General features: G+C 48.2%; 1 pseudogene; it reads right to left on the bottom strand.

Annotated features, from left to right (window-relative positions):
• Positions 1–8,247: 8,247 nt before the first annotated feature.
• LOC127493661 (chromobox protein homolog 1 pseudogene) lies at positions 8,248–9,790 on the bottom strand (annotated as a pseudogene).
• Between the last annotated feature and the right edge of the window lie 457 nt (positions 9,791–10,247).

The following is a 10,247-nucleotide window of genomic DNA, read 5'->3' as shown; positions in this document are numbered from 1 at the left end:
TGGCACTGTGGCATAGTGGGTAAAGCCACTGCCTGCAGTGCCGGCACCCCATATGGGCGCCGGTTCGAGTCCTGGCTGCCCTTCTTCCAATCCAGCTCTCTGCTATGGCCTGGGAAAGCAGTGGAAGATGGCCCAAGTCCCTGGGCCCCTGCACCCACGTGGGAGACTCAAAGGAGGCTCCTGGCTCCTGACTTCGGATTGACCCCACTCCAGCCGTTGCAGCCATGTGGGGAGTGACCCAGCAGATGGAAGACCTTTCTCTCTCTCTCTCTCTGCCTCTCTGTCTGTAACTCTGCCTCTCAAGTAAATAAATAAATCTTTCTTAAAAACATGTCAATAAAAAAAGAAACCTTTAGGGTAAAAAGCTGGAGTCCTCCGCGACCCCCTCCAGGCCACAGCCCCATAACCACTGGTGAGGGGTGGCGCTCCTCCTCCCAGGCCCTCCCTTCCATGCCAATTCTTGGCTTTTGTTTTTGAACAGGATGAGATTAGTTTCTAAAGATCATTCTGCAACTTACATTTAAAATGTACATATACGGGGGCCAGCGCTGTGGCGTAGCGGGTTAAGCCACCATCTGCAGTGCCGGCATCCCATATGGGCAACGGTTCAATGCCCAGCTGCTCCACTTCTGATCCAGCTCTCTGCTATGGCCTGGGAAAACTGTAGAAGATGGCCCAAGTCCTTGGGCTCCTGCACCTGTGTGAGAGACCTGAAAGAAGCTCCTGGCTTTAGATCAGCGCAGCTCTGGCTGTTGTGGCCAACTGGGGAGTGAACCAGTAGATGGAAGACCTCTCTCTCTCTCTCTCTGCCTCTCCTTCTCTCTCTGTGTAAATGTGACTTTCAAACAAACAAATAAATAAATAAATCTTTTTTAAAAAATGCACATATACGTTGTGAACACCTTTCCGCGTCAGTATGGATTCCCGTAGGCCTTTCCTATTTGCTTTAGCTGTAGCATATCATCCCACTTTCTGAAGTAGCCTCCCTATAGCTGATCTCCAGCAATAAGAGTCCTGCATATCAGCAGTAAGGATGAACGCTTTTTTCTTTATTAGAAACGGGCGGCTGCAGGCATCTTCTGATAGGTCTTTGCAGGTTTTGTGTTTCTATGGCAACAAAAAATAGGTTCTTGTAGATCCTGATGAAGACGCTAGTACAACTGATTAGGATAGGATTGCCTGTATCAAAGCACCAACAAGACTGCCACACGGGTAGCAGACAGGGGATGGTGACGACGGCTGTAGATGTTTGGGCTTGGCTTGAGGGTCTTTGCCATAATGAAAGGAGTGTTCGCTTAACCTGAACCTCATCTCCTAGCTGCATGATCCTACAGGTGTTCCTTTTAATTGAATCTAAATGAAGGAAATCTAAAGTCTCCATTTTGAATCTGCCAGTGTGAAGTTCAAGAGCGTTATCTTACCTCCAGCACAGTAGGAACTGCAATTGGATATACCCTTCGATCTGGCATTCGCTGGATCACTTTCCACTTTTTCCTATTGAAGGACTTACAGGTTCTTTAGTTACACAGGTAACTGTGGTTTGAAACTCAAAACAGCACTGTGCCTTCTTTATTCTCCCAAGAAAGCAGAATTCCAACAGTAAGAAATGCCACAGGATATCTCGTCATTGTGAGTGGCATCCAGATGCCATGTGGGCTTGGCCTCATCCTAACGGGGCAGATGGGTCACCACCTCCATGAGCTCATGCCTCCTAAGCTGTGAATTGGTATGTCTTGGCCTGATTTCCTTATTTCTTTTTTAAAAAAGGATTTATTTTATTTATTTCAAAGACAAAGTTGCAGAGAGAGAAGGAGAGACAGAGAGGTGTTTCATCTGCTGGTTCATTCCCCAAATGGCCACAAAAGTCAGGGCTGGGCCAGGCAGGCACGAGGACCCAGGAGCTTCTTCTGAGTCTCCCATGTGAGTGCAGGGCCCAAGCACTTGGATCATCCTCTTCTGCTTTCCTAGGCACATGAACAAGGAACTGGCTTAGAAGTGGACAACCAGGAATCGAACCAGCAACTATATGGGATGCCAGCATCAGGAAGTGGCTCAAGCCGCTGCACCATAGCACCAACACCAGCCTGCTTGCTCTCTATAAGAAAATACCCCAAACACTAACTTATACAGAAGGGAAGTTTGTTTGGCTCACGGTTCTGGAGCCAAGAGCAGTTCACGAGTGCAGCACCAGCATCTGCTACATCAGAACAGAAGAGGGCACCCCACGGTGCGACAGAGCATCCCACTGGGGGCCAGCTCAGGTCTCTGTCTTCTCACAAAGCCACTCATGCGATCCCAGGATTCCACCCTCCTGACCTGATCTAGTCCCAATTCCTTCCTAAAGCCCCACCTCCAAACACCATTAACATCTGCATTTGAGGGTTACGTTTCCAACACATGAATTTTGGGGCTCACATTTAAGCCATAGCTTGGACAGGATTGAAGATAATTCACCGAGTGCTCAAGAACGAAGTACATGCTCAAGTGACGGCGGCTGCTGTTTTCAGTGGGAGAGGCTGTGATTAAACAGTGAGAGACAGAGCGAGACAGCAACCAAAAGCGGTGAGGACAAAAGAAAATCCAAGAGGTGTTAGTAGTGAATTTGGACACTGTTCATAAGGGTTTATATATTTTTTTAAGATTTATTTATTTACTTAAAAGTCAGAGTTACACAGAGAGAGAAGAGGCAGAGAGAAAGGGAGACGTCTTCCATCCACTGGTTCACTCCCCAGTTGACCACACTGGCCAGAACTGTGCTGGTCCGAAGCCAGGAGCCAGGAGCCAGCAGTTTCTTCTGGGCTTCCCATGCAGGTACAGGGGCCTAAGGACTTGGGCCATCTTCTGCTGCTTTCCTAGGCCATAGCAGAGAGCTGGATCAGAAGTAGAGCAGCCAGGGCTCCAACTGGTACCCATATGGGATGCTGGCACTGCAGGCTGGGGCTTTAACATGCTGAAGCACAGCACTGACCCCCATAAAGATTTTAATTTTTTTTCTTTTTCTTTTTATTTTTTTAACAGGCAGAGTGGACAGTGAGAGAGAGAGACAGAGAGAAAGGTCTTCTTTTGCCGTTGGTTCACCCTCCAATGGCCGGCGCGGCTGGCGCGCTGCGGCCGGCGCACCGCGCTGATCCGATGGCAGGAGCCAGGAGCCAGGTGCTTCTCCTGGTCTCCCATGGGGTGCAGGGCCCAAGCACCTGGGCCATCCTCCACTGCACTCCCTGGCCACAGCAGAGAGCTGGCCTGGAAGAGGGGCAACCGGGACAGAATCCGGCGCCCCGACCGGGACTAGAACCCGGTGTGCCGGCGCCGCTAGGCGGAGGATTAGCCTAGTGAGCCGCGGCGCCGGCCCTTCATTTTTTTTTTAAATCTATTTATTTGAAAGTCAGAGTTACAAAGAGAACTATCTGCTGGTTCACTCCACAGGTGACTGCAAGGGTCAGGGATGGACCTGTCTGAAGCCAGGAACCAGGAGCTTCTTCTGGGTCTCCCACATGAGTTACGGGTCCCAAACACTTGTGCTATCCTCCACTGCTTTTCCCAGGCCATTAGCAGGAAGTTGGATCAGAAGTGGGGCAGCCAGGACATAAACCAGCACCTGTATGGGATGCCGGCCTTGTAGGCAGCAGCTTCATCCGCTATATCACAATGCCTGCCCCAGTTTGGACATTTTTAGTTCGACAACTTTGATACTTGTTTTCTAGGATGCCAAGAACTAACACCACTTAAGGGAGAGGTATCTACCCAGTTCTATGCCAGGGGATTTTTCTCTATTATCTTAATTCTTACAACAAGCTTGTGAGGTAAGCAGTTTTTCCCATGTTATAGATGGGAAACACAGAGATCCAGAACGGGTGAGGGGCTTCTTCAGATTGATTGGTCTAGTAATTACAGAAACTGGGATGGAAACTCAGATGCATTGGTCCCTGCCCTGGACTGTGCACTTAGCCAGCTGGTCTACCCCACAAGGCCACTACATGAAATCATGAGAGTGTCTCTGTTTCCTCACCAGAGCCCACGGTGGCCACGGTGGCAGCTCTGGGGCCTCCCTCTTGCCTTGTTTGATTCTCTAGCAAAAGGGTGGGGGAATGTCTGGCTGGATAAGGCCTGTGAGCTCATTAGCTCTGGCCCTGCCCAGGCAAGCACAGGCAGGACTCGGCATTCAATGTATCTGTGACGGACTTGGCTTTCAATGGAGCATTTTTACGGCCAGTGAGTGATGTTATAAGTATCCATGTGGCCCTAGGCAGAAAGAAAGGCTCGCCAGCCCTGCTCCAGTGAATCAGTGAGGACGCTGTGACCTGCAATCAGTGACGGGCCATGCAAAGTGGCCTAAGCACCTCAGGGAGAGAATGGGCTCAGGTACATGAAAAGTCTGAAGGTGGGCTCCAGCTTCAGGCACGGCTGCACCCAGAGGCTCGGGCACGAGGACCATCTGTCCTCAGCTGCCCTCTGGTTCTGAGGCTGGCTTTACCTTCGAAAAGCTCTCTCCCCTCGTCAGAAGGCTTTCCAGGCCCAGAGCAGAAAATAAATGTCCCTTGTTCTCCCAAGTCCTCCTTGGTCCATTGTCTCTATAGTCACGTGCCTGTTCCTTAAACAGTCACCACGGCCTAAGCAAGGGATGGTGCATCCTGCTGGCCAGACCTCTGTCTCTGGCCCACTCCTGTGACCAGGGCATGTGAGGTCAGGCTTATCTGAATGGCGAGGAATGGTCCTTCAGTGATGTCCTCTGTAGACCAAAGCCGCAGAGACCCACTGCAAAGCTCTTTCTGCTTTCGCACAGTACCAATGTTCGTGAACCCAGTCTTGGTCTTGGAAAAGCGCATTACTTTAGATACACAGGGATTCCATAATTGTTTCTTTTTTGCATATTTCCCAAGCACTAGTATATACAATCTCTGCAAGGTGTCTAAAAATACCATGTGAACATGGTATCTCCTTTCCCTACTCTTGCCTGATCCAGCATAATAGCCCTGTGGTTTTCTAGGCTTTTGGCTGCAACTCACAGAAAACTCTAATCAAAATGTCCTTTTGAACACATTAAGAAGTCCCGGGGCTTTGGAGGAGGAGGTGGCATCATGGCTCATCATGGGATTTAAGCTGCTATTTGCAATGCCAACATCCCATATTGGAGTGCTAGCTGGATTCCCAGCTCCTCCACTTCTGATCCAGCTCCCTGCTGGTGTGCCTAGGAATGCAATGGAGGATGGCCCAAGTGCCTGGGCCCCTGCCACCCATGTGGGAGACCTGGAAGGAGTTCCAGGCTCTTAGTTTTGGCCTCGCCCCGATCTGGCTATTGAAGCTATTTGGGAAGTGAACCAATAGATGGAAGATCAATCGCTCTCCCTCTCCCTCTATCTCTCTCTGCCTTGTCCTTCTTTCTCTGTTACTCTACCTTTCAAATAAGTAGATAAATAAATCTTTTAAAAACAATCAACTTTAAAAAAAGAGAGGGCTTTGGCCTGGCCCAGTGTTAGCCATTATGGCCATCTGGGGGGTGAACCAGTGAATGAAAGATCTGTCTCTGTCTCTCCCTCTCTTTCTCCCTGTAACTCTGACTTTAAAATAATAAATAAATCTAATAAATAAATATATGAATAAATAGGGCAGGGCATCCCTAATGTTGATGGAGTCCATGGCCCAGATCCTCCCATTTTCTTCTCTACCATCCTCAGTGTGTCAGCTTCATCCTCAAAGTGCCCCCCTCAAGATTACAGGGTGGCCCCATAGCTCTGGACGCCACGCCCTGATGGGACAGCAACTGCAAAAGGAAAGACTGGGGAGCCGGCATTGTGGCGTAGCGGGTAAAGTCGCCACCTGTAGTGCCGTTATCCCATATGGGCACTGTTTCAAGACCTCGTTGCTCCTCTTCTAATCCAGCTCTCTGCTATGGCCTGGGAAAGCAGTAGAAGATGGCACAAGTCCTTGGGCCCCTGCACCAGCGTGGGAGACCCAGAAGAAGCTCCTGGCTCCTGGCTTCAGGTTGGACCAGCTCTGTCATTGCAGCTATTTGGGGAGTGAACCAGCAGATGGAAGACCTCTCTGCCTCTGCCTCTCTGGAACTCAGCCTTTCAAATAAATGAACATTTCTGGTTTTTTTTTTCTTTTTCATTTTGGTTGACCCTTTTTTTTTTTTTTTTTGGTTAGCTGGTTCAGTTAAATTGATTTTTTTCCCAAAGAAAGCTTTTTTTAAAGAAATATAAACTTTATGCATTTCATAAGTACAATTTTAGGAATATAATGATTCTTCCCACCATACCTACCCTCATACCCGAACTCCTACTCTTCATCCTCCTCCCATTCTCTGTCCCATTTTCAATCAACTATATACACAGAAGACCAACTCTATATTAAGAAAAGAGTTCAACAATTTGCACACACACACAAAAACTGTTACTCAAGGGCTGTTCAAAGTCATTGCATCTCGAAGTTAATTTCACTTCTTTTTTTTTTTTCAGAAACTTAATTAATTTTTAAGAAGCACCCAAGAATGATACATCTTTTGCAAGCACTTACACATAGCTATGGCTTATGAGACATACGCATATCCTCCACTTAATACATTAAAAGAAAGTAAGTCCTTAAGAAGGAGTTCTATCTTTAACTAAGGAAGCACCTAAGAAAACAAGCAATGGAGTTGGACACTTAGGCATAAGCAAAACTTTTGAGACATAAGAATATCCTCTACTTAATACACTAAAATTAATCATTGAGAAAAAATTTTCCTGTTAATTTTCTTTTAGGAGAGAGGTCCTGGATGGGGAGTTAGTGCACAGTGACTCCTGTTGTTAATTTAACAACTAACACTCTTACATATGAGATCAGTGATCACCTGATGCTCTTGACATGAGCTGCCTAGGCTGTGGAAGCCTTTTGAATCCACTAACTCCATCAGTATTTAGACAGGGTCATAAGCAAAGAGGAAGTTCTCTCTTCTCTTCAGAGAAAAGTACCTCTTTCTTTGATGACCACTTCTTTCCACTGGAATCTCGTCCACCAGGGTCCTTCATGTAGGACACTTTTTGCCACAATGTTTTGGCTTTCCATGTCTGAAATGTTCTCGTGGGCTTTTCAGCCAGCCAGGGCTGATTCTGAGGTCAGGGTGCTATTTAAAGTGATTGTCATTGAGTCTGCTGTGTGGACTGTTTCCCATGTAGGAGCATTCACCTCTTTTTATATATAGATATAAACCTATAGTTTTACTAAGACAAAAGCTCACAGTGTAGTATGAAGATTACATTTAAACGAAGTTTTCACAGAAACCTAGTACATGCCTGCAGATTTTATGATGCAGCTCTAGATGCAGATCTAGACCATGTCAAGAACTGATGGATCTTAGGAATCCAGACGGAACATCTTGGGTCTCAGTTAATTCTTAGGATAAAAAAATTGTTTGTTGTTTTAAAGTAAACCACTGCCCCAGTATGAATGCTTAATCTTCTCCCGAAACCAGGGCTTCTGGAATTGTTCAACCCTTGAATAGTTTCAGTGAAACTTGCGCTGTCTGTGACTGAACCCTGCCACCCGCGGTTTCAGTTCAAAATTCAAACAAACCAGAGGTTTCAAGAGTTCACTACCTTAAGGGCACGGGTCTTTGTCTTTCCCTACTCTCCCATCTCCTGTACCACTCTCTTCCCCTTTCCCAATACCTCACTCGATGGTTTGGGTGGACAAGCTGATACAACTTCATAATTGGAGAAGAAAGGGTCTTCCTGTCTAATTTCAAGAATTAGCACCTCTAAGGCAGAATGATCTACCTGCCTGTGTGCACGCTCCCTCCCCAGCCAGTCTCCGTCTCCAAAACGGCAGCTCTGGTAACTTCTGAACGGGCTTCGTCCTTTGTGGGGAACAGCATTAAGCTCAGGCAGGGGACACCTTGGCTTACGGGTTTCAGGCATTCACAGCTTTTAAAACAATATCATCTAGCAGTCCCCATTTATGGTGTCAATGACATTTTTTCTTTTTGAAAAAGTAAAATATCCTGGACATAGAAATGAACCATCTGTTAGTTGTTCTTTCTGCTGTTTCACCATTTTCCCAGTCAGGCCCCAAATTTTAATCAAGATGATCTAACCCATTTCTCTTTCTCCCTATCCCATCCCTCCCACCCCTAAGTAATACACCTGTAAGAGCCAAAAACTACACACAGGCCACGCTGTAAAAATGCAGAGGTAACACTATTGGGAAGGAGGCTGTGGGTGGTGGAGATGCTCTCTGAAGACCTACAGTATCTTCTTGTTCTCTCACACACCCAGGTCTGCAAGTCTAGTCCTTCATAGAAGGCCCTTGGCTTCTCTCAGCAAAGCCCAGAACGGGCAGCCTTGAAACACTTCTCCCCCTTCCCCTCCACTGGGGTGGGTTTGTGAAATACATAGCTTGGAACAGCTTAAAGGCTTGGGCTGCTACTCGGCACAGAAACTGTACTGGCTCTTCAAAGGACATCTTCTCAAGCCACCTCTGTGGTGTCCAGACAAGTAGGACCTCTTCCCTCCCCACCTGAAAGCCACTGTCAGCTGTGAGGTGGGCGCTACTCAGGGGAGTTCATTCTTGTCGTCTTTTTTGTCATTGTCCTCCGAGGGGTAGGAGTGCCACGTCAGCCTTTGCTCCTAGAAGGAAATGACAACACGTGGGCACCTGCCATTGGCCTCCTCGGCAGGGACCAGGTCGGCCTCCCCAGAATTCCTCCATTTCATCAGGAGCGTGAGTTCTCCCCTCGAGTCTGTAGCTCCCATAATCCTCGTGGCTGCCTCTTCTCTCTTCTTTTTTGGCTTGCTCTCTTCTCCCTTCTCTTCAGACTCAGAACCAGCTTTGCACTGGCCTCCCTCTGCCTTCTCTGTCTCGTGTGCTGTTCTCTGTGCCCGCAGAAATGCAACAATGTGGACTGGACCAATCCGGCTTCCGTCCGGGTTCCCACCCGTCGTCTTTGAGAAAGCTTTCCACTTCAGGAGGTGCTGCACTCTGCCCCGTACAACACGACGGTCAGGCACTTTCCCACCACGCACTCCGCTTCCTCCTCTTCTAGCACCTCCTCCACTCTCTTCCAGTTTTGCCTTTGCCCCGTAGTGCCCGCCAGCTTTCTGGTGTAAAGGGTGACGCTGCTCAAAGCAGCGCCCGGGAGGTTGAGAAGAATCGGGGTCGCGCTACTGGTGGCCGGTGGTGGAGGGTGGGGCGTGGTGCTCAGAAACCAGCAAGTGAGCAGCCGCAGTCCAGCCCCTCACTGAAGGGCAGCACGGCGGCCCCAGCCAACCGCCCTCCCCTCAGCCCAACAAAAGAGTCTCCGCCTTCACCCCGTTTTAATTCGATCTATTATTAGTACCAGACACTTAATCCTATCTCTATGAGCACCTGAACACTTAATCCTATCCCCTATCCATATGATCACTTTAACATGGTATTTCTGCCACCCAGCTTAAGGGGATTTGGGGTCTCATGTAGAGTTTTTAACTTTACTCTCAACAAGATTTTGTCTTCCTTACCTTTTGGTGCCCAGACTGTCCCCTCTATCAGTGGATGCTTATGGAACAAAAACTGTAGTCAGGATTTAGATTCAAGTGTTATGTTTAAACTGTCACCAAGTCATCAGTTTTTAGTGAGGTCATTTGCAGGACTGGGCGGGTTGCTTTTTGGTGGGTAGGCTTGGTCCATGAAAGCTGAAGCACAGTAGGCAGAAGACACGATTATGCCCAATTAGCACCCAGGAGCTGCACTCCTGGGCCCCCTAGCATAGCACAGTATGGTGGTCAGCTCTGCTGGACCTACTGGTGAGGCCATTGATCTCCCCTTGACTGGCCATGGTAGCATCTCAGTTTGCCCAGACAGCCGCCACTGCCTCCATCCTTGGAGGCCCCGTGTCACACCCTGACCAGAGCGTTGACAGCTGCAACTCTTTCTCTCCCACAAACTGGAGACCCCCTCCACCATGAGGTCAATGAGGCTTAACCTCAAGATGGCTTATTGGCATCGGCCCCTTCCGAGGTTCTAGGGGCAGTCTTGCCATTGTTCTTACATAGCCACCTGTTTTTGTAAGTTTTGCAAAAGGAAGGCATTTTAATTGCAATTGGTAAAGAATGCTCTTTCTCTCAGATTCCTATTCCCACACATCTCTTTTGGGTAAGTTGGCATCGGAAGGGGCTCCAGGTATTTTGAGAAAAGATGAGTGAAGCATACCTTTTCTCTGGGTTTATGAAGCTATATTGGCGTGGGTCACAACCACTTCTGTGTATGTCATGTAACTGGCAGCCATCCCAGAA

Source organism: Oryctolagus cuniculus, chromosome 7, assembly GCF_051225735.1.
Source record: "Oryctolagus cuniculus isolate XC-2025 breed Fujian yellow rabbit chromosome 7, ASM5122573v1, whole genome shotgun sequence".
Taxonomy (NCBI): domain Eukaryota; kingdom Metazoa; phylum Chordata; class Mammalia; order Lagomorpha; family Leporidae; genus Oryctolagus; species Oryctolagus cuniculus.
Note: the sequence above shows the minus strand (reverse complement) of the source record. Positions and strands in the feature narration are given on the sequence as shown.